We start from the raw sequence: 12,386 nt of genomic DNA on the forward strand, positions 1-12,386 counted from the left end.
TTTAATTTGGTCAAGTTAAACCCGAGTTTTAGCCGTCTAAAGAATATTATGGTTATAAGAGTTTTAAAGGATTATATTTTTCGCCAGTTGATTGCCACCACTAGTTTAGCTAAATAAATTAGAATTTTAAGTTTTGGTTAAACAAAGTCTTTATGTTAAGCATTAATAATTATACATTTTTAGTTAAGATGTAATCAATTAAAACGTAATTCCTGCTTCCAAATTTAGTTAAATGCAAATCAAAGGAATTTGAATTATTTGATGTTAGACTTTAGTACATGAGTAACCCATGCATTTCATTACAACTTTCACGTGTCCATATAATTAGTAATCATCGTGTCCCCTAATTGGAACAAATTTTGGGAAGATTGAACTGAAATTCTAATTTAATTAATAAGCATACATTTTATAATTTTCGGCCATTAGGAGATTGACAATTTAAGATGTTTGTATTAGAGTAAATTATGCAAATAGGAGGCATATTTGTTTTCCCCGTCCACGTGTAAAAGTCATGCAGTGTAATACCTATCATTTCCTTGTTGTAATTGTAATTGATATAGAAATTGGCAGAAAACCAATAATTAATCTCCAGTCATACTATATCAATCGGGAATTATGAATCAATTTCTCAGAAGATTGCATGAAATACGAATTTAAATATGGTTGAAATTTCACTTCCCCCACGTGATTACCCGACTTCAACAGTATAAATAGAGCACTAAAACCACATTCTACTACACGTTCATTACCTCTCCCTCTTTAAAATATTCCTCTATATTATTTAGATTTTTTAAGGCTTTGGAATTGCAATCACATTTCTGCAATTTTATTCTCCACTTTCATCTTCAAAATGTGAGATACTCAGTGCTATTAGTGGTTTTTCCACATCTTTTCAAATACGTTATTATGAATTTAATTACTTCAATTCAGGCTCCTTCGGGAGAAATCATGATACATTTTAAGGCACAATTTAGCCTTCACGTTATTTTCAAGGCACAATTTAGCCTTCACGTTATTTTGCAGCGCTTGCTAGAATTATCATTTGTCATGGTGTGATAATTCTCATGTTATGTTGGTAAGATAATTTATTTGTAATTTCATGTTTGACTTGAATGTGGAGTAGCAAGTATCTCATTGAATATAATTCGTTATACTCATCTCTTTATTTACAATTTTCAGGTAATAATTAGTATGCTGGACGGCGGTGGATGGATTTGCTATTGGACCAACGGATCCTCGTCATAAAGTATTTTAATTTTCAAAAACACTAGAACTAATAATGGGTTATTCATTTTTGACCCAATTGTGAGTGCATTATAAATTTTCAATTAGTTTTAACTGTTCTAATAATTTTTGGATGAATGATATGTTTTCAAATGTTTCGCATATTTAAATTTATCTTTTGATTAAATGTTATTCAATCTTTTACAGAATTTCTCGTTATATTAAAATTGTTTATTTCAAGGTATATTCATGTTTCGTAACGTTTCGGGTTATTAGAATTCGGGGCGTTACATTCAATGCTATTACTTACCCGCAACATCATAAATTAGACATGAGAGGGAAACGAGGTATAGTTATGAGATTATGGCTTATCTTTTAATTTTTATTTTTCTTAAATTAAAAAAATGTAAACATGTAAGTGAGTTGAGTTGGTTCGTTAACCAACGGATTGAAATTTTAAACCATGACTGAACTGATCCATCGTGAGTTTGTTTAAAAGAAAACCAAACCAAAACAATTACCTGTGTCAAATCGACCCGAGTCGATTGGTTTGGTCGATTTTTCAATTTTGTAGCCCAAACCTAGATTCAGCGGATAGGATGGAGAATTTGATGTTCTTATTTTGGGTTAATAATGAAAAAAACCCCCCAAAAACTTATCCATGTGTAATATACCCTTTACCTATTAGAAATCGTAGAAAACCCCCTATTTGAAACGTTTTGTTCGAAATACCTCCATATCGTCAAGTCTGTTAGTTTAACCATTAAAAATGGAAAAAATGCCAAAATTAAAAAAGAATAATTACAATTCTAGAACCTAAACTTTAATTTTTTTTGTATATTATACTCAAACTTTTTATACATGCTAGACTTTAAAAAACCAACACTGAGTAATGACGCTGAATACGATGGAAAAAAGAGTCCTTCCAGATTGCTTATCACAATCACATAACCTGAATACTAATTGAACCCAACATTTTTTGGTTGTCCATGCAAAGAAATTAGGGAAAATTGCAGAAGCGGTCCCAAACCTTTTTAATTTTTACAGACTTTAGCCTAACATTCATCTTATACCAGCGAAGGTCCTTAACCTTTCATAAATATACATCTGAGGTCCAAATGATCAATTTGACAGTTAGTTGGCTAGAAGTTTCAAAATTTGACCAATTTGAACCAAATTAAAAATGTTGTATTTTTCTAAATATTAACAATTAAAATAAAAACAAAAGAAAAGTAAAAACCTACCCCCAAAACCAAATCCTATCCCCGAACACATTCTCCTGGTCATTTCCTTCATCTCTTCGTCGAAAAACACCAGGACAAAGCCACCACAACCTCCACCATCACTTTACTATGTATAATCACTTCGTAACTAATTATTCGCCGTCTGAAAATCAATTCTTCACCTTCTCAACCCTTTCCCCTTTCATCTTATTCTCTCAATCTCATTATTCAAGAAACCCATTTCATTTTAGTGATCAACTTCAAAAATCCCCTTTTTTAGATCTTATTTTCGCTTAAACAATCCTTTTTCTGAACCCATTTTAATCCAGATTGAGCATCACGATGGATTGATTCTTGAGCCTTTGCCATAGGTGGCAAATCCAGAGGCTTATGCATAATGGGAAGCTGATGTTGTTTTGTCTTTTGCTTACGGGAGTCATTTTGCGAGGCAATTTGGGCGCTGGAAAATTTCTTTTGCTGGAGAAGGACCTAGATGAGATTCGAGAAACGTTTTCATAGATTCATAGGCGGGCCGAGGCACGCCGTGTGCTGAAAGAGGCAACGGCTACTCAAAGACAGTAAAAATACAGTTCATCGACTGATGCTTCAAAAAATGATAGTAATAAGGAAGATATTGAAGGAAGAAGATGATGGAACCGAAGAATTTATATTCTTTTTTGGTATGAGTTTGTAGAGTGGGATGAGGTGGTATTGGTGGTGTCAAGATCCGGTGGTTTATCCGACATTATGTGGGTGGTGGCGACGACAATGCCAACGGTTGTCTGTGTTTTGTTTTTTTATTTTTTTTATTTTGGGGTAGGGTACAGTGGGTAGGTGGTTTTGTGTGGGGGTTGGGGTAGAGTTTTTTCATTTTTTGGTTTTTTTTATTGAATTCTTTATGTAAAAAAATGTAAAGTTACCATTTTATCCTTTTATAATTAATCAAATTTGGAGTCAAAGTCAATTTTTGGGTCAACTAACGGTCAAACCATCCATTTGGACCTCAAACACATACTTATGAAAGGTTAAAAAACTTTGCTAACACAAATGAATGTTAGGGTAAAGTCCGAAAAAATTAAAAAGGTTTGAGACTGCTGCTGCAATTTTTCTAAGAAATTATCCAATTTTTTTCTTGATCTACACTAGACATAGAGTAAGAATTGCCCACAAAATAATACAAGAAAACAAGCCAATTAATACTCAGAATTAAGTAAAACTAATGACCCATTTCTCTTGAATTTTGTGGACCACGAAACAAGCCTAAATTCAAGTCTATATATTCGAAACGAACAAATATATCCTCCAATCAGTGTGCTGCTATCCTTGTGTCGTTTGATGAAGGTATTTAAACTTTGCCTGATTTGACTGGTTTCACTTGGGACCAATAACATGAACTCCATATTAAGCCCCTGTTTAGCCCCCATTAAATAAAATCTCATTTTTCTTTCTCATATTTTCAATCATACAATTTTTCATAAAATAATATTACCCATATATCGAAAACTTTTTCTTTTTTTTAACCACTCATTCTTCAAAAAATATTATTCCACCTATTTTAATTTGAAAAAATGGAAGCCAAACGGGGGCTAAATTGTATCAATTTATTGAAGAGTGCCATTGGTGAAGGCATGACTCACAGGGATCACTCTGATATCTCTAACCAGGTAAGAATGGCTATTTGCAGTACAAACATTTATGTTTTCACCTCTCCTTCATCAGCCCTGCATTTTCTGGTTGTCCAGGCAAAGAAATTATCCTATCTTGGTGGGTATTGTTCAACAAAATTACCCATAAAGGAATAGTCAAAAAATACAAAACCCATTTTCAGATTACCCATTATTCTTCATGGTGGGTGTTGATGTCAAAATTAGCAAGGATAATTTTGAATCAACTTTAAGAAAAAAGACGATTTATACTTAGAAAAGATCACAAAGATGTGATAGTGCCATAAGTCGTTATCTGAATTTGCTCTACCTTTACAAGGGTCATATTCAACTATTTATACATAGTTTCAGCCGAAATTATATCAAATCAATCAAATCAGCAACAGTGCCGAACTTGGAACTCAGGTCACCGAATTCTCCTGTGATTGGTCAATGAGGCCGGCGGTTATATGTCAATGTATTACCCAGGTAATGATGACCTGTAAGGAACTGAAATTCGAGGACTTTGAATTGGTTGTCATGGGCGCCGATGATATCACCTGTGGCAAGTGTCTCTGATTGATAGGGTGATGTAATAAGGGGTAATCATGATATTTTTCTAAGATAACAGCGGGTAACTCCGACCTGAGAGTGTGGGCCGAACTTACGTTTAACTGAGGTGGATTTAGCAAACTTGTTTTTACCAGATCGGAGTTCAGATGTCAACAGTGGGTATTTTTCAAATCTTTGATTGAGGAGGGGGGTTCGGATTGAAAATGGAAAAAAACGGTTGATTTTGGGTTGGGCATTGGCGATATGAGGGGGGGGGGGGTTTGAGAGAGTAGATAATGGGGGAAGAATTTTGTTGGTTTTTTGTTTGGTTTGGGGTGGGATGCGATGGTGTGGGGAAAGAAGAAGTGTGTGGAAAGTGGTGGGACTGTCGAAGAAGATAAAGTTTTAAAAGTTTGAAATTATGGGTGGTACAAATAAAAGATTCAAGTATAATTTATAAAAATAAAATAAAGAGTTTGAGATCACAATTACAATTATTTCTTTTTAATTTTGGTGATTTTTATGTTTTTAACGGTTAAACTAATGAAATTGGATGGTATGAGAGTTTTTTGCACAAACAGTTTCAAATAAGGGGGGTTTCTGTAATTTTCAATATGTATGAGGTATATTGCACATGGAAACATTTTTAGGGGGTTTTCTACTATTAATCCTTCTTATTTTAATATGCTTATATTTAAAATTGCATTTAAAAAGTAAAAATTATAAAGTAATTTATATAAGTGAAATAAAAAATAAATTTTTTTTCACTCATTTATGTCTCCTGAAAATCCTTGATAAGGGATAGGGAGAAATGCCCTTTCCCATTGTCATTACATCCCAAGAGTTATTCTTCTTGGACTCGACAAATAGCAGGGCACCATATCTCCGCTCTAGATGGACATGGACCACATGTTCATGTCCATATGGTAGAACTCTACGTCCCAATTTTGAATGATATTTTGTGCTTAGGTAAAGATATATTATTATATGATTGATCTAATAGCACATACTCATTAATTCAACAATTATCAAATAATTTTGATCACATGATTAATAATTTTGCTACACAGTTGTCAAGTATGTTAAGCACACATTTGGCCCCCATTAAATTTTATTCCATTACATTCCATTTTTCTTTCTTTTATTTCTAACCACACAATATCCCATAAAATAATATTACACGTAAATCGAAATTTTTTTCTTCTTTATCAACCACTCATCTTTCAAAAAAATACTATTTCATCCATTTTTATTTACATATAATGGGAGCCAAACGTGGGCTAAATCAATGCTTTTGGTGCAAGTGAACTAAAAGTCTATTGAGACTTTGTTGGAAAATAGTTTAAATAAGATAATATCATGCCCCTGTTTGATGGATTAAAATTACGGATGGCAGCAAAGCGCGAGCAGGGCAACGACTTGCCCTGTTTAACTTCTTCTTCTTCTTCTTTTTTTTTTTATTTACATTTTCAAATTTTGGAGTTATGCTATTTATTTCCTCTTCACAAGGCGAGCGAGCAACAGGGGGCCCTGGGGCGGGGGCAGTTTTTTTTTTTTTTTTGCTCCATTGGGGGTGGGCGTAGATTTTTTTTTGCTATTACTAATTAAAATCATATTTTTAATAAATTTTGATAAAGTTAAGAGGAAATTACCTAGAACCATTCTTTTAAAGATTACATTTCCAAAGCAAGTGGGTGGAAGATTAAATTTCAGTAATTATGTGGTAAATCCTAGTTTCTAAATTAATTAAAACAAATCAATTACGTCTACCCACCCTATCACCACGAACACTTATGTTACACCCCAGACCTTGATTCATTTCTAACTCACACAATCTCTCTCTTTCCCAAAAATCAGATGGTCACTCTCTTACCCAAAAATCAGGTCGACGACTTCTTCCACACCCCACCTTCTAGATTCTGGCCACCTACTGCTTCTCTTGCCAGAACTTTGCGAGACTGATCGCCTATTGCATCGATGACTGCAACTGCTCACAATGGCACTGCGAGCGACGGTCACAACCACTACTTGCAGCAGTTGCATTCATTGCAGATTTCAGCGAGTGTGCATTGCTGCAAGCTCATTGTGGCGAAGTTAAGGTGCTGTAGTGCCACTTGTGGATCTGAAATTTCCTCCAATGTTGCGTATCATAGCGGCAATCCACCGCTTGTGAAGGTTCCTGCAGCATTGCAATCGCCAGTGTAGGTTTCTTTGGTGATTTTAAGGTTATTTTGCAGCATATTTTGCTATGGTTTTGTAGGTGCTGGCCCGGTAGTGTGCTATGGTGACGGAGGTGGGTTTATGAATTTTTTTGGTGGGGTGTTGGCATGGTGTAGAAAGAGAGAGATGAGATGGTGGTGGGGTGCTGTGCGGTTGTGATGCGGCAATTTTGTGGGTGTTGTGGTGGTGGTAATTGTGGAGACAGTAGTATAGATGCAATGGTGCTCGTGGTGGTGGGGGTGAGATAATTTTTTGATTTATGGTTCATTGGTGATGGTGTAGGCTGTAATGGTTCTATGATCAGTTATGATGGTTTTGTGATCGGTTGTGACTTGAGATTGACCTGGTCACATACAGTCACTTGTGTCAATCATTGAGATAATCTAAACTTTAATGCATTCTAACCATTAGAATTCAGGCTAGGAATAGATTCAGGTTGTGATTAAAAAAAATTAATTTATCTTGGAAAAGAAAATTATATGTCATAGCATTATCGATTATCAAGACTGTATGAACGGAACTAGATTACGAATCAAGAATTGGAATAGATAACAACAAGTGGAGACAAAATCCAATATAATCATCCATAATTTGATAAAAATCATATTTTTACATCTTTCTTAGATTAATTTTGCATAAATCAAATCAAACTATTTTTTTTTTCATAATTTGAATTCCTTACATGACTAGTAAACTTGAATTACAATTTATTCCATGTAGGACGATTCTCTAAACTCACTCAAATCTATTACTTGTTGACGATCCAGTACGCTTGTGGGTATCACATGAACAATAGACACATCTTTTTTTTATAATAAAACATCACTAGGGTAGTTTTGATTATTTTACCTGGAAAATATAAAAATGATGTTCAAAAATTATATATTATTGATTTAATAGCAACTAATGACAAAATCTATATGATATAATTTATTCATACGTGTTTACACATGTAACGGGCACTTGTGTCATTTTCATCATAATAACGATATTTGTGCCATTTTGTTGCTTTTATATTGATTAAGTAATTAGCATATCTCTCAAATATTGTAATGGTATGCCCATCTTACAATTTAAATGAGTTCAACTTATTGATTATCGAGGCATAGATGGATCGTGGTTGCTTATACTCGTGTTTATAAACAGAATGACACAACTATCGTTTTTATTATCAATAATGGCACTTGTATTGTTCTATTGATTTATCCAATATATTCATTATTTTGAATGCAACGACCTCAAACACAGGATTCTCTAACTTACGACAATTGAAAAGGTTAATCATGTGATAAAAAACGATTAAATTAACATAGATTATATAATATTGAATTGGAGGAATAACAAGTCATCGTATTGATCAGCTAAAAAATATAATCAGTGAGTACATATCTCTACTTTTATAAACTGCATGTCGATATTACAATTGAATGAGTTCAACTAATTGGTTTTCGAGATATGGATGAGTTGTGACTATTTATACTCAAGTTTATAGATAAAATGACACAAGTATCGTTCTACAGCACTTGTATTGTTCTGTTGATTTTACCATTATTTTTCTTCTTTTTTAGTGCTCTAAATATTGGACCTAAAAGTAGAAAAGTTGATCATGTAACAAAGAATAGTTGAATTGACATAAATTATATGATATCGAGTTGGTGAAATCACAAGTCATTGTGCTGATTCGTTAGAAAATATATCTAGTGAGTAGGATCCAACAAAAAAGTCAGAAAAGTTGATCATGTGATAAAGAACAGTTGAATTGACATGGATTATATGATATCGAGGTCGTGAAATCACAAGTTATTGTGTTGATTCGTTAGAAAATATAATTAATGAACACATCTTTCAACTATTGTAAATGACAAGTCCATATTACAATCGAAATGAGTTCAACATATTGGTTTTTGGGACATGGATGGGCCGTGACAATTTATAATCGTGCTTATAGATAGAGCATTTTTTCTAATATTTTGTTTCTTTTCCAACTCAACGATCTCAAGCATTGGATCCCCTAACTTAAAAAGTTATAAAGGTTGATCGTGTGACAAATAATGATTGAATTGATATAGATTATATGATATCGAGTTGGTGGAATCATAACTCTTTGTATTAATTCGGTAGAAAATATAACTATTGAGTACATCTCTTAATTTTTGTAAGTGGAATGTCCATATTGTAACTAAAATGAGTTCAACTTACAAATTTTCGGAGTTTGGATGAGTTGTGGCTATTTATATTCATGTTAATAGGCTGAACAAAACAAATGTTTTTTAACGGCACTTGTATCGTTCTATTGATTTCTCTAAAATTTTGCTTATTTTTCAATGCAATGAACTCAAGCATTGAATCTCCTAACTTTAAAAAGTGAGATAGGTTGACTATGTGATAAAAGACAATTGAATTCACATAGATTATATGATATCGAGTTTGTGAAATCTCATATCATTGCATTGATTCATTAAAAAATATAAATAATTAACATATCTCTCAAGTTTTGTAAACGGTATATCCATACTGCGACTAAAATGAGTTAAAATTATTGTTTTTGGGGGGTATGGATGGGTTGTGGCCATTTATACTCATGTTTATAGATAGAATGACACAAGTGCCGTTTTGTTGATTTCTTCAATATTTTGCTTATTTTTCAACACAACGATCTTAAACATTGGATTCCTTAACCTTAAAAGTGAGAAAGATTGATCATGTGACAAAGAACTATTGAATTAACATATATTATATGATATTGAATTGGTAGAATCACAAGTCATTTTATTGATTTGTCATAAAATACAACTAATGAGCACATTTCTAAACTTTTATAAACTTCATCTCTGTATTGCAACTGAAATAAGTTCAACTTATTGGTTTTCAGGGTACTTATACTTGTATTTATAGATAGAACAACACAATTGTCATTTTCTTCACAGTAACAACGCTTGTGCCTTTCTCATGGACAATTTTGTATTTTGATAACGTCACTCGTATCATTCTCTTAAAACTTTTGATCTTAGTAACAACACTGATGCTATTCTCAAAGACCTTTTCATTTTTGTAAATGGCACTTGTGTCGCTTTTTCATAACTTTTCATCTCAGTAACAACGGAAGTGTCGTCTTATGGATAAGTATATTTACAAATATAACGACAATTATACCATTCTAATAAATGGCATCTTAGTGATTGTCAAAGTGTCGTAACGACATAATACTGTTCTAATAGACGTTCTCATCTCAATAATAATATAAGTGCCATTCTCATTAACACCTAGCATAACAACAATTATATCGTTTTAATAGAAGTTCTCATTTCAATAATGACACAAGTATGGTTCTATAATCTTCTCTTGTTTTCTTTATTAGCTCTATGACCTTAGTGAATGGACCCCCTAACGTATCTAAAATATAAAAGCTGACCATGAGATAAATGATGGTTGAAATGACATAAATCATATGTTATCGAGTTGATAAAAGCTTAAATTTCGATTAAGTAATGAACATTTCTCTTAAATTTTGTAAATGTCATGTCCATCTTAAAATGCAAATGATTTCAATGAATTGGTTCTCAATGCACATAAAAGTAGTGATGGCGCCCCGCCCCGCCCCGCCCCGCCCCGCCCCAAATAGGGCAAAAAAAACCCGCCCCGTCACTGGGAGTGGGGCGGGGCGTAAATGGTCACCTCGTCGCGGGGCTCAGGTCGGCCCCGTGAAGAAAAAGTTTTTAAAAAAATTAAAATTAATTTTATTTCTAGATAATTCATCCGTCAAAAACTCATTTTAAATTTGTATTTTATTCTCTAATAATAATATAATTCGAAACTTTGAAAATGTAAAAAAAATAAAAAATTTAAACGGGGCAACAAACGGGGCAAAAAGTTGCCCCGTCCCCGCCCCGTGCCCCACCTTGCCCCGTTTAAGGCAAGGCGGGGCGGGGTTTTGGCCAAATGGGGGGTGGGGGTGCCCTGCCCCGTTGCCATCACTACATATAAGACTTGGTTGCTTATATTTGTATTTACAAACATAACGATACACAGTTTGATTTCATCTCAGTAAGGCACTTGTGCCTTTCTATTATTTTCTCTTATATTTTGATTTGTTTTCAACGTAACGACCTTAAGCAATGGGCCACCTAACATATGTAAGGCATAAAATGTAAATGATTTCAACGATTGGTTCTCAAGGCTTGGATAAGATGTGGTTGCTTGCATTTGTATTTACAAACACAATGACACACATGCCATTTTCATCTCAGTAAAGGCACTTGTGCTGTTCTATTATTCTCTCTTATATTTTGATTTGTTTTCAATGTAACGACCTCAAGCAATGGGCCACTTAACAAATGTAAGATATATAGGTTGACCATGTGATAAAGAACGATTAAAATGACATAAATTATAATGGATGCTTATAATTCAGTAACGACATATTGTGCCGTTTTTATGGACATTATCAATTCAATAACAACACTTACATCGTTCTCATGGAAGCTTATAAGTCCAGTAATGTCATTTGTTCCGTTCTCATAGACACTTATTAGTCCAACAACGATACTGGTGCCGTTCTAATGAAAGCTTATAATTCATGTAATGTCAAGTTCTCATGGATGCTTATAAGTACAGTAATAACACTTGTGCCGTTTTCTTGAGGCATAACACCGTAAAGATACACACCAATATTAACTAAACGCAAACATGTACAACAGTAAAAATCCATCTCCTAGAATAAAGTTATCCTACTAATATGCCCATTTTCAAATGTAGCCTACAACTTTTTTTGCATTGTCCAAAACATCAAAATCCTAGAATTCTAATATAAAACTTATATGCCCTAAAACAAAATAATTTTGAAGGGTACTGTAAAATATTAATCCTAAGCTCTAGTCACCCTAGAACCATATCTCCTACCACTATAATTGTTATTATTTCCGCCACCATCACTATACTAATAAGTGCTTTCCCCCACTCCGATTATAAGAGTTATCTCTTCTAAAATCACGGCCACCTATGGAGCTCGACTTGCAAACTGAATCAAACAATTGGTAATTTCTGATTAGTTTCCTGGATCAAATCAGTCCTAGTGACAAATTGTTGTTTGTTATAGAAAATGATAGCCAATCATGTTTTCCTAGCACTACCTGTACGACTAATCCAATGTACATAATCATTAATGTCATTGGAGAGATCAAAGTTTCTTGGACTACAGTAAGTAGATTGAGAAGTCGTTTCGTCCTAGAGAAAAACACCAGCTCATCTTTATCTTAAATGCGTAGGAAAATTTCAACCTCTCCTTATATGTGATAACATAAGCAACATGAATAATATCAAGACCACGAGCTGCCACATCCATCGTAACCAAAATAAGTGTTTTTTTCACTCTTAAACAATCTCAATTGTTTTAATATTATTGACTTTTATCAAAATCTACCAATAATCTAATTTTTAGCAAATCAAATAGCGGCATGTATAGATAAGGATCCACATAGCAACACATGCAAAAATTATGCCAACAACATAAATACTTGGAATTGTA

Source organism: Olea europaea, chromosome 22 (assembly GCF_002742605.1).
Source record: "Olea europaea var. sylvestris chromosome 22, O_europaea_v1, whole genome shotgun sequence".
Lineage (NCBI taxonomy): Eukaryota > Viridiplantae > Streptophyta > Magnoliopsida > Lamiales > Oleaceae > Olea > Olea europaea.